At 31.0% G+C, this 17,402-nt stretch overlaps 1 protein-coding gene across 3 annotated transcripts in view; it reads left to right on the top strand.

The window, feature by feature from the left end:
- The first annotated feature begins 7,739 nt into the window (after positions 1-7,739).
- The window catches only part of LOC127709014 (ankyrin repeat and fibronectin type-III domain-containing protein 1-like), a 157,364-nt gene continuing 147,701 nt past the window's right edge, over positions 7,740-17,402 (top strand). For 2 of the 3 annotated variants that reach the window (XM_052214282.1, XM_052214279.1), the window contains exon 1: positions 7,741-7,924. The gene's annotated coding sequence lies outside the window, so the exon portion shown is untranslated. Of the gene's footprint in view, positions 7,925-17,402 lie in introns of all 3 variants that reach the window. The other variant, XM_052214280.1, reaches the window with a different exon arrangement.

Below are 17,402 nucleotides of genomic sequence, written 5' to 3'. Positions count from 1 at the left end.
ATTCAGGATCATATCATTTCAATGTCACATTTATATATGCTTTGACTTCTGTGTCATTTGGTCTAGTGGAGAGTTGTCTGATTGGCAATTATACCATATCTGAACTAAAAAAACAAACTTAACAAATTCTGTAAATCATATAAAAAGCAAGTTATTTTTTTATCCATTCATTGTACTAGACAGACATGCTGACAGTCTGCAGGAAGGCATGTCTCTCTATAAAAATATGTAGATGTGGTATGATTGCCAATGAGACATTTCTCCACCAGAGACCAGACGATATTGAAGTAAGCAATACACCTTATCCCTATTCCCGCTTGACCCAAGAATCTGTCCGGCTTGAACTTTTGACGTCATACAACAATCACTTTTCCATTGTGGCGTCAGATATTTTCTATTATGACGTCAAAATTTAACGGGAACTTTTGTGATGTCCAGTAATGGCGGACAAATAGCGATAAGGTGTATTATAGGTCACAGTACGTCAACCATGAGCAAAACCCAAACCACACAGCCAGCTATAAAAGGCCCAGAAATGACAAATGTAAAACAATTTAAATGAAAAGAAAACTGACGTCCTGATTTATGTACAAAACAATAACGAAAAACAAATATGATATACAGCAATAAATGACAACCACTGTGTTTTAGGCTCCTGACTTGGGACAGGCACATACAGAATGTGGAGGGGTTCCAGATGTTTGCTGGGGCTCAACCCTCTACATCCATGTCAAAGACGTTCTGAAGAATATCCCGACTCCATACAGTTCTTGCATGAAATTCATTCACAAATAATAGGTTTTTATAGTCCCATTGACTGAAGATAATGCCTTCAAAGAAACACAGAAATTATGTCTAAAGCCTCAATCATATATTTAAGAACCACAGAAATATTTTCTAGAGCCTCAAGTATTGCTGAGAAGATAAAATCTTTTCACTGATTAATGTCTTACCTGAAAATCTTTAATTTTCTTGTTCAAAGACCTCTTTTTAGAACAGACAGGAAAATAAGCTCAGGTTAATGATTACTAAAAGCCTTATAAGCTTCAACGATTTAAAGTACCTTTTCTAGAATTTTTGTGTTGTCATGGTTATTATCGTAAATCTTTCCTATATTTTTATGCGTATTATGAAAGTAGCATTATTTTATTTTTTTAATGTTTGGTACATATTTGGATAAATCACAACACAGATACAAATCCTGCATACATACACATGTCTTTTCATATTTTGTTTTTGTGTGCGGGCATGACTGTGGATTCATCACTATTTGTGGGATACCAATTATCATTGATTTTGTACATACAGATGAACCACAAATTGAAATGATCAATGAAGTATATACTTTCCATATGTGTATGTATACATACTTTGGCAAAAAACCACAAAATCAAAAATCCATGAAAAAAAAAATTTCTTCAATCCACCAAATTGGACCTACTGCTACTAAACATAGGTTGGCTTAATATGCTTAATTAGTTTGAGAGTGGCTAATTTTGACGTTTGACAACTAAAGCAGATGAGAAATACAGACTTTAATTATGTATAAGATACAGATGTAGAGTAAATGTATAAAGAAAGAGAAAGTAAAATAACAAAAATACCGAACTCCAAGGAAACCAAGGAAAATTCAAATCGGAAAGTTCTTTATCAAATGGCAAAATCAAAAGCTCAAACATCAAATGAATGAAAAACAACTGTCATATTTCAGACTTTTTGCAGGCATTTCCTTATGTAGAAAATGGTGGATTAAACCTGGTTTTATAGCTAGCTAAACCTCTCACTTGTATGACAGTTGATTTAGAGTAAATGTATAAAAATAGAGATGTCGAGTAAATATATAAAATAGAGCTTTAGATAAAATGTATAAGAAAAGCTATATAGAGTAAATGTATAAAATAGAGCTTTAGAGTAAATGTATAAGAAAAGGGATATAGAGTAACTGTATTAAGAAAGAGATGTAGAGTAAATGTATAAAAAATAGAGATGTAGAGTAAATGTATAAAGAAAAGAGATGTGGAGTAAATGTATAAAATTCAAGATGTAGAGTAAATGTATAAATTAGAGATGTAGAGTAAATATATAAGAAAAAGAAATGTAGAGTAAATGTATTTAAGAAAAAGAAATGTAGAGTTAATTTATAAAATAGAGATGTAGAATAAATGTTTAAGAATAGAGATGTAGAGTGAAAATGTCTCAAAAAAGAGATGTAGAGTAAATGTATTTAAGAAAAAGAAATGTAGAGTAAACTTATGAAATAGAGATGAAGAGTAAATTTATAAACTTCAAGATGTAGAGTAAATGTATAGAAATAGAAATGTAGAGTAAATGTATAGAAATAGAAATGTAGAGTAAATGTATAGACTGTCAGCATGTCTCTCTAGAAATGTAGAGTAAATTTATAAAATAGAGGTTCGGTGTGAGCCATTAGGCTCCGTGTTGAAGGCCGTACTTTGACCTATAATGGTTTACTTTTATAAATTGTTACTTGGATGGAGAGTTGTCTCATTGGCACTCATACAACATCTTCCTATATCTATGTAGAATAAATATATAAAAATAGAGATGTAGAGTAAAAATGTCTCAAAAAAGGGATGTAGAGTAAATATATAAAAATAGAGTTTAAGAGAAAATGTATAAAATAGAGATGTAGAGTTAATGTCTATAAGACACCTGTCAAATTCACCAAAGTAGATACAGATACACTTTTATTTTATTTTAGGGATTTTATCCTAAAATATAGCTGTTTTTTTCCCATAGCCTTGGAATTAAAATTGATTAGACACATCCATTCAATCTTTAAATTTTCTGTTATAATCAAGATTAATATTTAATCATGTGTCCAGTAAAAATTGATTTGATAAGTAATAATGAAGTGTTTATCATCTATTTTATACTCTTAACAAAGAAGTGAAAAATCTGAAAAATCAAAAATTGATTTCCCGTGTTTCAGAGTAGGTACTTTTAGAAATATTACATAACAGCTGGTGTTACCTAGATTGTAATGGGCTATTAGGTGATGTGAGCTTGCAATTGTTAATTATTGTCATATTTCTAAAGTTTTGATGAGATATCTACTCGCGTAAGATGACAATTTCTATCATCAAAAGATTATTTATCATCAAACCATCTGTCACTGTGCAAGATAACTATCATTTGATATGATTGTATAAATGGATGCATAGATATATAGAGTAATGGTATTTTTGTTTTTTGATACTGACTTTAACAGCAAGAATATCAAGCGAGACTGCTAGGGTGAGCTGATATTCGAGCTGACGAAGTCGATATAAAAAAATAAAATGCCATTATTCTTTTTATTGGCAGTTTGTCTTGCAAAATGTTGAGAATATGAAATAAAAGGAATTTGTTTGTATAATAATAATAAATATTCTTATTCTTATAAAAACTACTTTTACACGTACAAAACGTTGACAGTGATTTCGGTATGAATGAAGTCCTTGATCCTTCAAAGAATTAAGTCTTCTATAGGCTTGTATGCAGACTATATCAAATATTCACGAAAATGCAAACTTTTCTTCAACCCATGAAAATAAATGATTCCACAGTAGATTGCCACTGATATGGTATTACAAAGCTCTGAAAAGTTATTTTTATGCCCCGCCGTTACCCGAAGGGGCATTAAGTGTTACCCTTGTCAGTCCGTACGTCCATCTAAAAATTGGTTTTCGTTCTTTAACTTTAGTTCGCCTCAACCAAATGTTATGAAACTTATACACAATGCCAATATTACCACAAAACACATATCAAATTCGAATTTGGGTGGCATCACTTTAACTCTAGAGTTATGTCCCTTTACAAATTGAAAAATTTCTAATTTAGTTTCCATTCTCTAACTTAAGTTTGCCTCATCCAAATGTTATGAAACTTATACACAATGCTTATTACAACAAAACTCAGATCAAGTTTGAACTTGGGTGGTGTCACTTTTACCATTCTTGAGTTATGTCCCTTTATAACGTTATATGCAAGCGGAGGCATCATCTGTGTCCCATGGATACATTCTCTATTTATTTATGAATGAGTTGCACCAGTTGCCATGAGGTCTTACTGTGGCTTAATAACATAAGCATTGTGACATTGGAAATATACAGGAAAGTGCACATATTATAAAGCATCTATGACACCATTTTTCTTAAAGGCATATAGAGGTCTTATATGGAAGAAGAAGGTCAACATTCTGACAAGATTCTGAGAGGCACAAGAACTAATGATGTGAAGTTTCTGTGGAATATCAAAAAATAGATAAAAAAAATGTACTGTAGGATTACTGCAAAAAAAGCACATTTCATCGCAATATTATTAAATCTTAAATTACTGAATTCCAGAGTATTTTCCTGGCTATTCCCGAATTCTCGCAAATAAACTGGCTCAATCAGGAAGACCCTAAAAAGATGCTTCTGCCTCTCAAAAGGCAACAATAACACAAGTCCTAGTAAAATAATACTAATTAACAGAACTGTATTTAAAAATGCTCAAAGTTGCTGATAGCAAGTTATTGGTACTTGGCTGATACAGAAATTTACCTTCCTATAATCTTTATATTTGAGACTGTACTTCAGAGTTAGTTTTGTACAGCATATTATAAAGAGTGCCGTAATACACATTCTCAGTGTAATGTAAATATAGATTCTACTACTGAATCAAGTGTGATACGATATTTCTCACTCGAGACCGTTAGATTATTTAGAAATAAGCAAATTTTATTAATTGAAAATAAACAAGACAAAATGATTTGGCAACTACATGTACTAATTAACTGTAAATATCACCCTGATTATTTTTAGCTCACCTGGCCATCACTTGGCATCTGTCGTCGTCTGTCATCATCATTGTAAACTATTTCAAGAATCTTCTCTGAAACTACTGGGCCAAATACCTTCAAACTTTAACTGAATGTTCCTTAGGGTATCTACTCAGTTTATAAATTGTATCTGAAGTTTTGATCCATCAACAAACATGGCTGTCATGGCTTAAATAATAGAAGATAGGGGTCAAATGCAGTTTTTGGCTTATATCTCTAAAACTAAAGCATTTAGAGCAAATCTGACGGGGTCAAAATGTTCAACAGGTCAAGATCTATCAGCCCTGAAATTTGCAGATGAACTGAACAACCCAATATTTGGTTGCTGCCACTAAATTGGTAATTTTTAAGGAAAGTTTGCAGTTTTTGGTTATTATCTTGAATATTATTGAAGATAAAGATAAACTGTAAACAGCAAAAATGTTCAGCAAAGTAAGATCTTTAAAAAAGTTTTATATGACCAAAATTGTCAATTGACCTCTTAAGGAGTTATTGCACTTTAAAGACAATTTTACACAATTTGTTCATCATGTTTTCTTACATTCAAAAATCTTTTCCTCTAAAACTACAGGGCCTAATACTTCTAAACTTTAACTGAATGTTCCTAAGGGTAACTGGATTATAAATTGTATTCAAAGTTTTGATCCATTTACAAACATGGCCGCCATGGCTAAAAATAGAACATAGGGGTCAAATGCAGTTTTTGGCTTTTATCTCAAAAACTATAGCAGTTAGAGCAAAAGTGATATGAAGTCAAAATGATAAATAAGTCTAAATGTATCTGCTATGAAATTTTCAGACCAATTGGACCACCCATTGTAGGGTTACTGTTCTAAATAGTTTATTCTTATGAAATTTTACTGATTATGGTTATTATCTTTAATATTATAATAGAGGGAAAGTGTAAATGGCAAAAATGTTCAGCTAAGTAGGATCTACAAATAAGTCAAATGATCAAAATTGTCAATTCACTCCTTAAGGAGTTATTGCCCTTGAAACGTTTATTTTTTTCATTTTTTCGTGCAAGTCTATTACTTTTTCAAAAATGTTCTTCTCTGAAACTACTGGGCCAAATACTTCCAAACTTTAACTGAATGTTCCTTAGGGTATCTAGTTTGCGAAATGTATCTGAAGTTTTGGTCCACCAACAAACATGGTCGCCATGGCTAAAAATAGAACATAGGGGATGAAAGCAGTTTTTGGCTTATATCTCAAAAACTACAGCAGTAAGAGCAAAAGTGAAAGGGAGTTAAAGTGATAAATGGGTCATGATCTATCTGTTATGAAATTTTCAGACAAGTTCGACAACCCATTGTTGGGTTACTGTTGGAAATAGTTTATTTTTATTAAATTTTACTGTTTATTGTTATTTTCTTTAATGTTATAATAGATATAGAGAAAGTGTAAATGGCAATTAATGTTCAGCTAAGTAAGACCTACAAATAAGTCAACATGATCAAAATAGTCAATTGACCTAAAGGAGTTATTGCCCTTGAAATGTTGTTTTTTTTACATTTTTTATAAAAGTAATTACTGTTTCAAAAATCTTCTTCTCTGAAACTACTCAGCTAAATACTTAAAAACTTTAATTGAATGTTACTTAGGGTATCTAGTTTATACATTGTTTTTGGGGATTTGATCCATTCAAAAACATGGTGGCAGTTTCTAAAAATAGAACATAGGGGTCAAATGAAGATTTTGGCTTTATCTCAAAAACTAAAGCAGTAAGAACAAGTGTGAAAGTGTTAAACAGGTTTAGATCTACCTGTCAAGTAATCTTCAGACCAATAGGACAACTTATTGTTGGGTTACTGTCCAGAAATAGTTGATTTTTAGGAAATTTTACAGTTTTGGGTTATGTATTATCTTTAATATTATTATAGAAAGAGAGAAAGTGTAAATGAGAAAATTGTTCAGCAAAGTAAGATCTACAAATAAGTCAAATGCCTGAAACTCAGAAATTACAGGTCATACCTGCCAACTGTCACTATTTGTGGGGCAATTTTGTCCACAATTTAAAACAAAACAATCAATTTTACCATTGTCACTATATGATTGTAAAAGTATGAAGAAGCAAATAAACATCATTTAAATAAATTTGAAGGCCCCTTTAATGGTTTTGTGGGACATTGAGAGCCATCTTGCATGCTAAACCCCCATGGGCATTTTGAAATGTTGGCAGGTATGCAGGTGAGCGATATCAGGCTCTCATGAGCCTTTTGTTTTTAATCTCTTCTTTTTTTGTGAGGAAATCTCGTACTTGTGGTGTAGAAATTAATTAACAGTGCCACCAAACCACACAGGTTAACCAAAATACATGTAGAAGTCATTTGGTTTCAACAAAGGATATATACATTGTAGGACAAACTCGAACAATCAGCATTAAAATAGTATATCATATCTCAGTTTGCTTATGAAAAGATTAAGATAATAATAATATCATTATAAACATATCCAATAATTACAAACTGAGATGAACAATAGCCATTTATTGTATGTATAGAAAATCTCCTTTTTATTTGTACCAATAGACAGTTATTAATAAAAGGTACTAATAAACTGTGACCATTTGTCAATAAAACAGATACCACACTCGACCTCATTGTATTCAGTAACAAGATTTTTTCTTTAACACCTTTCGCTACCTGTATTACTTCGTCACATGGTTATTGTGATCGAGCCATGTACAGTTAAACGCTATTGACTTTAATGGTATATCAACATTGGAACTTTAAACAGTGTTTCCTAGTTTATCTCATTGAAGACAAATTTCAAAGATTGGAATTAACAAATCAAATTGCATTTTAATTTTGCCGTTTGTTAGATATATAACTTCAAGGACAGTAATAAGTGGATGTTTTTATTTTAAAAGTTTATTCTACACAAGTGAAAAATTTTTCTTTTTAAATAGAAGTAGTTCTTTGTTTTAATTGCAAGAAAAATAATTGTGGTTTAAATTACGCAGTTGAGTCATTCATTACAAAAGAAAATATAAAGGAATTTTTCTTTTATGTTTGGTGTTCATTAACAACAGAATATGAAATAGTGAATAGTGAATTTGGATTTTCTTTTTTCTGAACCAACTACAATTATTTCAAGGTAAGATAGGCCACTTATTACTTAATATAAATATTGCATGTCTTATACCGTGAGATGACTGTTAAGAAAATGTTTGAATTGCATGCCTGGTGATAATTTGACCCCTTCTAAATAGGTTTTCTAATTGATATTTTGAAAATTAACTTTTGGATAAAAACAAAAAATCAATGGAGACATTCACATGTTTGTATGTTTTGATCAGGATATTTTTTTCTAAAGTAAACGTTAAGATCTTAAAATAGCTAGCAGTAGAAATAATTTTAGTGTTCAGTCATTTTTTGGGCACTTTAAAAGTTGAAAATTTCATTATAAATGTGTTTAATGAAGACATTGATAAGAGGGATGCAGAGTGCAACAAATTTTACAGAAATTTAAAACTGGGCTTGAAAATGAATTACTTTAATTACTAAAACTGATTATTTGGCATCTTCCAAAGAAAGAAATTTTTTAATATTTGAAGGTAAATTGTTCGCTTATGAAATAAAATTGTATTGTATACAGGTAAATTTAATTTTAGCATTGCATATTTCAGGATAAACATAAAAAACACAGTAACTACAATTCATTTTGTAAATATTTGTAAAGGTATAATTTATATATGAAATATTATGAAGGCCTTATAACCATGGATCTTTGTTTCAAGTCTGTTATTTGACCATATGAAAGATAATTGTTTTGCCCATAATTTGACCAACCTTGACAAAATTATTTGACTCATCAAAAATGTGGATACGGAAAGTAGTGGATTCACCTGCACAAAAAAGCTATGTTTTTTTATGATATAATTACTAGGTTTTGTTTAACATGTGTTTAAAATGTTTAAAATAGATTACAAGGGTGGACTTATTAATGTTGTTAATTATATGAAGTTCAAGATTGCACATTTATTAAGTTCTTTATTTGTGTGTGCTTTATATTTTCATTTTGAAAGTTTTGACTACATTGACCTATACGAGTTCTACATTTGCTACTATGAAATCTGGTCAGATATTTCTTAATAAATTTTGTTCAGTTTTTGAGTGCTTGGACCTGAAGGATTAAATATATGTTGTAGACCTTTGTAAGGATATCTAGGAAAATCCGATATTACTGTAAATAAAACATCTTAATTTCTACTTCACATGCTAGAATTATAATAATTCCATTGACTCTTGAAAATGAAAGTTCAACTGAAAAAAAAAGGATATGCCCAAAGAAAAGAGGCGTGGGGGCGAGCAATAAAACTCTTATCTGGCTCAAATATCAATATCAATATATCAACTAAAAAGTTAACATGCATGTTCCCAAATTTGTCCTAACTTAAAGAGAGAATATCATATGGCTTTTTCAATATCACATCCGTATCAACCCGAGACACCAATATAATCCCAAGAGCTCTGCTATTCTGATATTGAAAAAGCCATATCATATACACTACATATACCTCACGTAGATGTGTTTTATGTGACATGACGTCATACAGATAAGGGGGGTTGAAATGACGTCATACAGATTAGGGGTTTGATAAAGCATTTGCAACAGTGACTGCAATCGATGACGTGACGTCATACAGATTAAAGGTGTGATAAAGCCTTTGCAACCGTGCTGATATCGATATCATCACGGGTGGCTGATACAGCACGCTTGCCAATGATTGTATTACACATACAATTTATCTGTATTCACTACTAAGTATATAATAAAAAGAGTTACAATGAGTTTAGAAAATAAAAACAAATTTCACATTTATTGAGTAACCTTGGCAACAAATCAGGATGAATTTTGTATATTTGGTAAAATTTCTTGATTTTCATTGTTCTATGTCAACTTTGAAGTATATTTAGGATTGGAAAAGAAGGTGGGCACTCAAGAAACAACTTTATATTTGATGAGATTATGTTACATAGCTATAATAAAGGTTTCTCAAATCAATTTGTTGTTTAATAGCTGTGCAGAATGTTTCTCCAAAGGCAACGTGAAATGAAAACTACATAATCAGTTTCTTTTTAATGATTTCATGAAAAAAGCATGTATTATGATGTAATTGTGATGTCGTAGCATATTTTTTTAATGTCTAGTTCATTTATATTTCTTGATCTTATGCATTTCAAAACATTGTGTGTTAATTTGAAATACTTTTAAAAAACTTTTATTTCCTTAGGTGAAAAACAGACCTTAATTGATGTCCTAACTCCCAGTGTCTGTAATATTTGGATTTATATGAGTTCTAGAAGTTTTGTATCATAATCAAATGAAATTTATTTTGGCTGATATATATAAACATAAGTAAAACGAGCCAAAATATGACAAATCTATTAAAGTGTGGTCATTAAGTATTTTCGTAAGAGGATATTTACTAACTAATGTTAAAAATCAAAGCGAAATCTTAAAAAAATACATGTTGTTGAAAGATTGATTCACATACAGGTATGATCATGGTTTAGGTCTAATTTTAAGATAGTAGCCAATTTCAAGGGATTATTTACTCCTTGCCTTCAGAAAGTGTTAAATAAACATTTAAATCTCAAATGTATAAAATCCAATATCGAAAGTGCTTCATTTTTAGCTCAAATCAAAATATAACGGTGTTTAAAATTCACTTGAAATCCTTTAAAAAGTATTTCAAATTAAGGTCATTGCAAGTCTTTGAATAAAGTTGTTTAAAACTGGAACGCTCTGACTGGACTTGAAAGACATGTGCTGACAAAGGTTGAAATGTATTGATGGTATTTGTCACTTTCATCTTCAAGTTTCTTTATTATAGAAAAATTGACAAAATGGAATAATACATTTTTATTATTATGCTATTCTGAATAAATTTGTTATCTGTGTTGACCCAGTCTGTCTGTTAAAAGTACATATTTGAGGGATTATATTACAACCTTAGATATGATAACCAACACTTTTAAGGGTTTAGAAATTATATAAAGTGTCTTAAAATTAGAAATCAGGGGCGGATCCAGGACTTTAGGTTAGGGGGGGGCGCAAACATAAATTTTCGCCCAGTGAAGAGGTAAAATTATCGAAATATTCTTTATTAAGATGAGGACAACCCATGCTTTGCAAATTTTAGGGGGGGCACACGCCCGTCACGCCCCTGCCTGAATCCGCCCCTGGAATTGATAATTGAATTGAAAATGTTCGCCCAGCATCATCATTGATGTGAATGAAAGGTGCACGACATGACTAATCCTTAGGGTTTTGAAGTTTAATACGAGCTCTCGACTGTGTATTGAGTATGATTGATTGATTGTTGATGTTTAACGCCACTCTTTGCACTATTAACTATATAAAGGGGATAAGTTTTTATGGTGGAGGAAGCCAGAGTGCCCGGAAAGAATCACCAAACTTTGGTAAGCAAACTGACAATCCTAGTCAATTTAGACTGGAGTTCAATGCACCTGTCAAGTGTAGGGCCAGGAAAAAATGATTGTTGGTTTCCCCTAACATTGCAAAATATTCATGGCCTGGCAGGCAGGAGTTTTTTTTTTGTGTATCAAATTTAACATTGCTGGAGCAGAACAAGATATGGCCGTTACTTTTTCCATTCAGTCAAAAAAAATTAATGACCCCGTGGTTTAGAATAGACCTGGTGGGATTAGGGGAAACCAACAGTCATTTTTCCATGGCCTAGGGTTTGAATTCACAACCTCAGTGTTGACAGGCTAGTGTTACAGTAGATGAACCGGACCCAGATAAATTGCAGTAATGTAGAAATACAAACATTATTATAAGTATGATAACTCCAATAGAAACAGATGAAGGGCATGTCAAAAAAATGTTGGAAGAAAAAAGAGAAAAAAAAAAAAAAAAACCAGAAAAACAATAAGTTCTTTCCAAACAAAGTGGAAAGACCATTATAAAACAGTCTTATTGTACTTTATACTGACCAAACATTTAACTTTTTATTATGTTTGACAAAGATGAGAGTTGAACCACCCACCAATTAGCTATATTGATTATTGCCATTAATAAATAAACATACCTGTTAAAAACAATTATATTCACCCTTCAGGTCACAGGTGGATTACTAATTGGGAAAAGGAGAAAGATCATATTTTATTTATGTGAAATAAAAGTATGTAATGTTTACACACTGAAATTTACGGATAATTAATCCCAATCACTATCACAAGCAACAATATCAGGTTGGGTATTCATTTTAGAGGTCAAACAATTGTATGGACAATTATCCTAATTGGATAATCAACCATTTAAATTTTCTGGATCAGTTAAGCTGCATCTATCAGAAAGATTTTTTTTATGTTTTTTTTTTATAATGTCATTCTAGTGGTAAACTCGGTAGTGTGGTATTTTCCAAAGAAATTATCTTTGATATGTTGAAAAAAAAAATCATAAAAATGGTTGAGAACATTAAACTCTTTTCCACTATAAGGTGTTTTTACACCAACTGCATGTTTTTATACAAATTGTGTCAATGTACTGTTTCAGATTGTATAAATGTCTTCATGTGTCTTTACACATATTATGGTATTATGGTATTTATGTCTGCAGATTAACTTCACATTTGACACTATTCTTACAGAGAGAATATTGAAGAGTCATTCTTAGTAAGCATTGTTCAGACAGTCTGCACCATAAGCCACTAGTCTGATGCCACAGACTAGTAAGTATTTGATTCGAACTAGTATGTATTTGCACAACTATGTTTAGACACATAAGAAAATTGTTGGGATATTGGTCTTGGGACTAGAAGTTCGAAAAAATTGGGTGCAGACTGTTCAGAATAATGGATTGCCTTCTGACTTACAGAATTCTTTAATGCTGTTCTTGTTGTTAAACTAAGTATCTTGTCTTACAGTATGAATATAGTTTACAAATGTGTCTTTACTTTAATTAAAGAGATATAATACATTTACAATTGTACTGTGAAAAAAATATAAATAGCATTTTCAGTTCATTTCAAGGATAGTATTTTCCTGATTGCAAATGAAAAGTAAAAAAAGCCCCCAAAACATCCAACTTTGGTTATGACCTAAGCCTAGTTTGGACTCCAAAATTCCTGTGTGATATGTAAAAAATATTGAATTATCTTTTTATTCTAGATTTATAGTATTGAGCAATTGGGCTTGAAGAAAAAAAAGGGTTGCTTTAAATGACTACCAGTACTTATATCTGATTTGTCAGCCATAGAAACTGAATTTCTTACATTTATAATCTGTTTGAAGGTACAGCAAACATCTCCAGCTACAACAGTTCATTTAAAATATTGTAATTGCTGCCTTGTAACTTCACAGGAACTTAATAATTGTCATTACAAGGTACAAAGATCACATTAAAAAATACAATATGTAATTTTTCCAATGTGTTTGCTCAGATTATATATGGATTATGAACACCAAATAAATGTGAAATGAACATGAAATGGACACTTTATTGATATTGTTGTTGAGTGTAATTATATATCATCTGCTTTACTTTGTCACCTTGTTAACTGTCCAAGTTTAAATAAGTTTAAATGGACGTTACAGTTCTGATTTACCATCAGTGTATTTAAACATTATTTGTATCACAGTTGGAGAAAGTTCAATAAGTTTTGATTTGAAGATTGAAAATGGCTGTTTATTAGTTTAGAGCACTTAATTATTTAATTCACACCTATTTGAAGAGCAATTCATTTTTTGTTATCGGGAACTTGTACGTTTTATTAGTGAGATATATAATTTAGGTATACTTTTTAAGGTATGAATACAAGTTAAAGATGTCTTGTTTTTATTGAATAAAGTGAGACAGCAAACCAACCACAAAACTAACTAAAAGACATTTAGAGGACAACATACAGCCTCCTGCAAATAACAAAAAGAAAAGACATTTAAACCACTGACTTGTTGTCATATTGAATATTTGTCTCATTGATATATTCCACAGTTCTACTTTTTTATTCATTATCAATCAAACCTGTTAGCCATAGAAACTAGTTGGCAAGGAATTGAAATGGCAAGGAATTGAAATGGCAAGTAAAATTTCATTAAGAGCTTGCTAATTTTCTGGTTAAAATTTATGAAAACTTAAATAATGTATACAGACCATGTACCAATTAACATTATATTAAACATTTTGAAATATGATCTTTTTTTGATCTTTTATTACTTTCTTGGTGAGTGTTTATCTTCAGAAATTACCAGTTCTAAATTAAAACTATTATAATTAATGCTATGAAGGTCGGTATGAAAACCAATATGTCAACAAAATAGTTTTTTTTTAACAATACCGAAACCAAAATACTTACAGAAGAAATTCATAAGTACTGGCAGTGTCTGTAACTGGTAATTAAAATTGCCAATGTCAATATATGTTCAGGAAAATAAGAAGAAATTTTGTGTAGAAGAAATAAAATTGTTATTCTAACCATTGATCCCTGTTCTATTTGAGTTATATGTCAGTTTTGATAAATCATTCTCAAAATTTTGATGAACAAGTCAATATATTTGTCAATTAATTCGATAACAGGTGATTGAAATTTGAGCTAGGTTGTCTTTGTATTTTGACGAAGATGTCATAAATGTTTTATGTGTCAATGAAAAAAGAGTTTAAAACCAATTTAAAATCAATAAAATGGATTTTTATAAGATATTTTGTGGGAAACCAACAGAATAGCAAAATTTAATCAAGAATAACTTGTGTTTCTTATTGTTGTGAATTTAAATATTTACGTTTTGATAAATGTATACGGCTCTTTGTACTTGATAGTACCAGGGTTTGATTATGTGAAAAGACAATGTTGGTTTGGACAGTTCCTGTTATGACCAAGTAAGTACCTAATCTTCTGGACACTTCACTTATTTTTCTTTTAAAGATTACAAGTTATTGACTTTAAAGGCCAGTAAAAATGCACTTGGCTGACCAAATAATCCAGTCTTCAAATTTTTTTTTTTTAGAATCTTGGATTACTTTAAAAATAATAAACACTTCACTGACATACTAATATTTAATGTACTCAAATATCTCAAAAATATAAATATCTGCATTTTCCCTAGAGCTACATATTAAAGCTAATGATTTCAAATTAATCTGTTTTGAAAACTAATTATTGTGAGATCAAAGGCATTTTGATACATCACGTATTCAGGATCAATAAGTCAAAAGATGTTGACTGTTTGGCATTCAAACAATATGCACAGTAATGACAATGGGATGATAAATAATAAATGACATACTTGCAAGTTGATTTCTACGTGATTTTGTGGAAAATAGAATATGAATACTGTAAATTCAGAACTTATTTATGCTAACTGGGTTAGACACACAATAAAAAGAAATTGCATTCTGATATCTGCTTCATTTATCTGTATGAAGCTTTTCCTGAAATCGCAATAACTTAATCTCGCAATTTTGTTCAATCTTCAAAAACAGCAATAATTTCTGAATTTACAGTACTGGTAATGTTTTTTGTTCAAAATGGTGTTGAAAATAAACTTTAAAAGCTTGCTATGGGGTATGGGTTTTACTCATTGTTGAAGGCCATACAGTGACCTTTAGTTTTAAACGTGTACATCATTTGGTCTTTGGTGTACAATTGTTTTATTGGCAATCACACCACATCTTATTTTTATATTTTCAACTTGGGAGATACAGGATGTGATAAATTTGTCCATGTGAATGTAAAAAAATCATGATGTGCAACAAATATTTATGACCCCACTGTAGCGGAGGGGGCATTAAGTTTTACCCTTGTCCATCCATACGTCTGTACGTCCCAAAGTTGGTTTCTGTTCTCTAACTTTAGTTTGCCTCAACCAAATATTATGAAACTTATACATAATGCTTATTACCACAAAACACAGATCAAGTTTGAATTTTGGTGGCGTCACTTTAACCGTTCTAGACTTATACCCCTTTACAAATGGAAAAACTGCTGAATTTTTCGTTTCCTTTCTTTAACTTTAGTTTGCCTCAAGTAAATGTTATGAAACTTATACACAATGTTTATTACCACAAAATACAGTTCAAGTTTGAATTTTGGTCTCACTTTAACAGTTCAAGAGTTATATTAATTGCCCGTTAACAAATGGAAAATTTGCTGAATTTTTCGGTACTGTTCTCTAAAGTTTGCCTCAACCAAATGTTATGAAACTTATACACAATACTTATTACCACAAAACTCAGATCAAGTACACATTTGGGTAGTGTCACTTTTACTGTTCTTCAGTTATGTTCCTTTATAATTTATATGATATGCAAGCAGGGGCATCATCTGTGTCCCATGGACACATTCCCCATTTATTTGAATCATACACTTGAAAGTCATACATGATTTATTTCAACTATTTAGATTTAGGAACAATTTTTAAATAGGGCAATTTTGACCTTAAAATCATCCTTTTGTGAAAAAACAGCTGACTATATGGTAGGAGTTTTACTCATTGTTGAAGGCTGTACAACAACCTATAGTTACTGACATCCACATATGTTGGACTCTGTTGATTAGTTGTCTCAAAGGCAATCGTACCACTGGTGATTAGTTGTCTCATTGGCAATCATACCTCATCTCCTTATTTTTATCTCACCTGACCCAAAGGAGGTTGGTGCCTAGGAGATAAATTACAGAAGATGACACAGTTAAAACCATTTCAATGGCATTTGAATACAAAATTACCAAGTTGAGCTAAAAACTCAAATTACTCCCTTTCAACTTGATATCAATAATACAAATATAGACAGAGGGCAACATTTAAAAGACACATTTCTGTGCTATATATTTTAACTCTGCTATTTATGTACAGACTTCTAACATAATGTTGCTAATTAAACAGCTCAAGAGTGCTTTCAACTTAGTTAATCAATAATTGCTATTTGAAGTCATGACAAGATTTAGCAAAAACAGTTTATGCTACAATACTAACTGTCATTTCAGTCACAATAAGGTGATTTTTCATGCTATTTTTTAACAAAGATATAATCATCTCTTTATGCCTAGATCACGTTGTATTAATGAAATTAATCGAGTCTTCGATTCAGATTGTCTATCATTTCACAAGCTTTAGAATTTGTATGACTATTTGACATTTCAAGCAAGTTTTGGTTCAGTCAAATATGTTTTACAAGGTGTCTGCTGTTTGACAGAAATGATCACAAACTAACAAATGGACCAGAGGTTCAGAAAGACAACTGAAACCTTTTATTTTGTAAAACAATTAAAACTGTAGTTCAAAACTCTTTAGCAAACGTCATTTGAAAACATTTGAGCTAGACTTTTTCATGTCTGGGCCTTTTATAGCTGACAATACGGTATGGGTTTTTCTCATTGTTGAAGGCTGTATGGTTGCCTGTGATAGCTTACATCCACTTTATTTGAACTTTGGTGGATAGTTGTCTCATTGGCAATCATACGACATCTCCTTATTAGAACCCTACAGACGAAGTTGAAGGGGACTTTAGGTTTGCACTCTGTCTGTCTGTCTGTCTGTCCATCCGTCAGTCTGGCCAATCAGTTTTCCACCCTTTTTTTCTTTGTGCTTGAAGATATTGATTTGATATT

This window comes from Mytilus californianus, unplaced genomic scaffold (genome assembly GCF_021869535.1).
Source record: "Mytilus californianus isolate M0D057914Y unplaced genomic scaffold, xbMytCali1.0.p SCAF_7, whole genome shotgun sequence".
In the NCBI taxonomy this organism is placed as follows: domain Eukaryota; kingdom Metazoa; phylum Mollusca; class Bivalvia; order Mytilida; family Mytilidae; genus Mytilus; species Mytilus californianus.
This window is presented reverse-complemented; position numbering and strand designations above follow the sequence as displayed.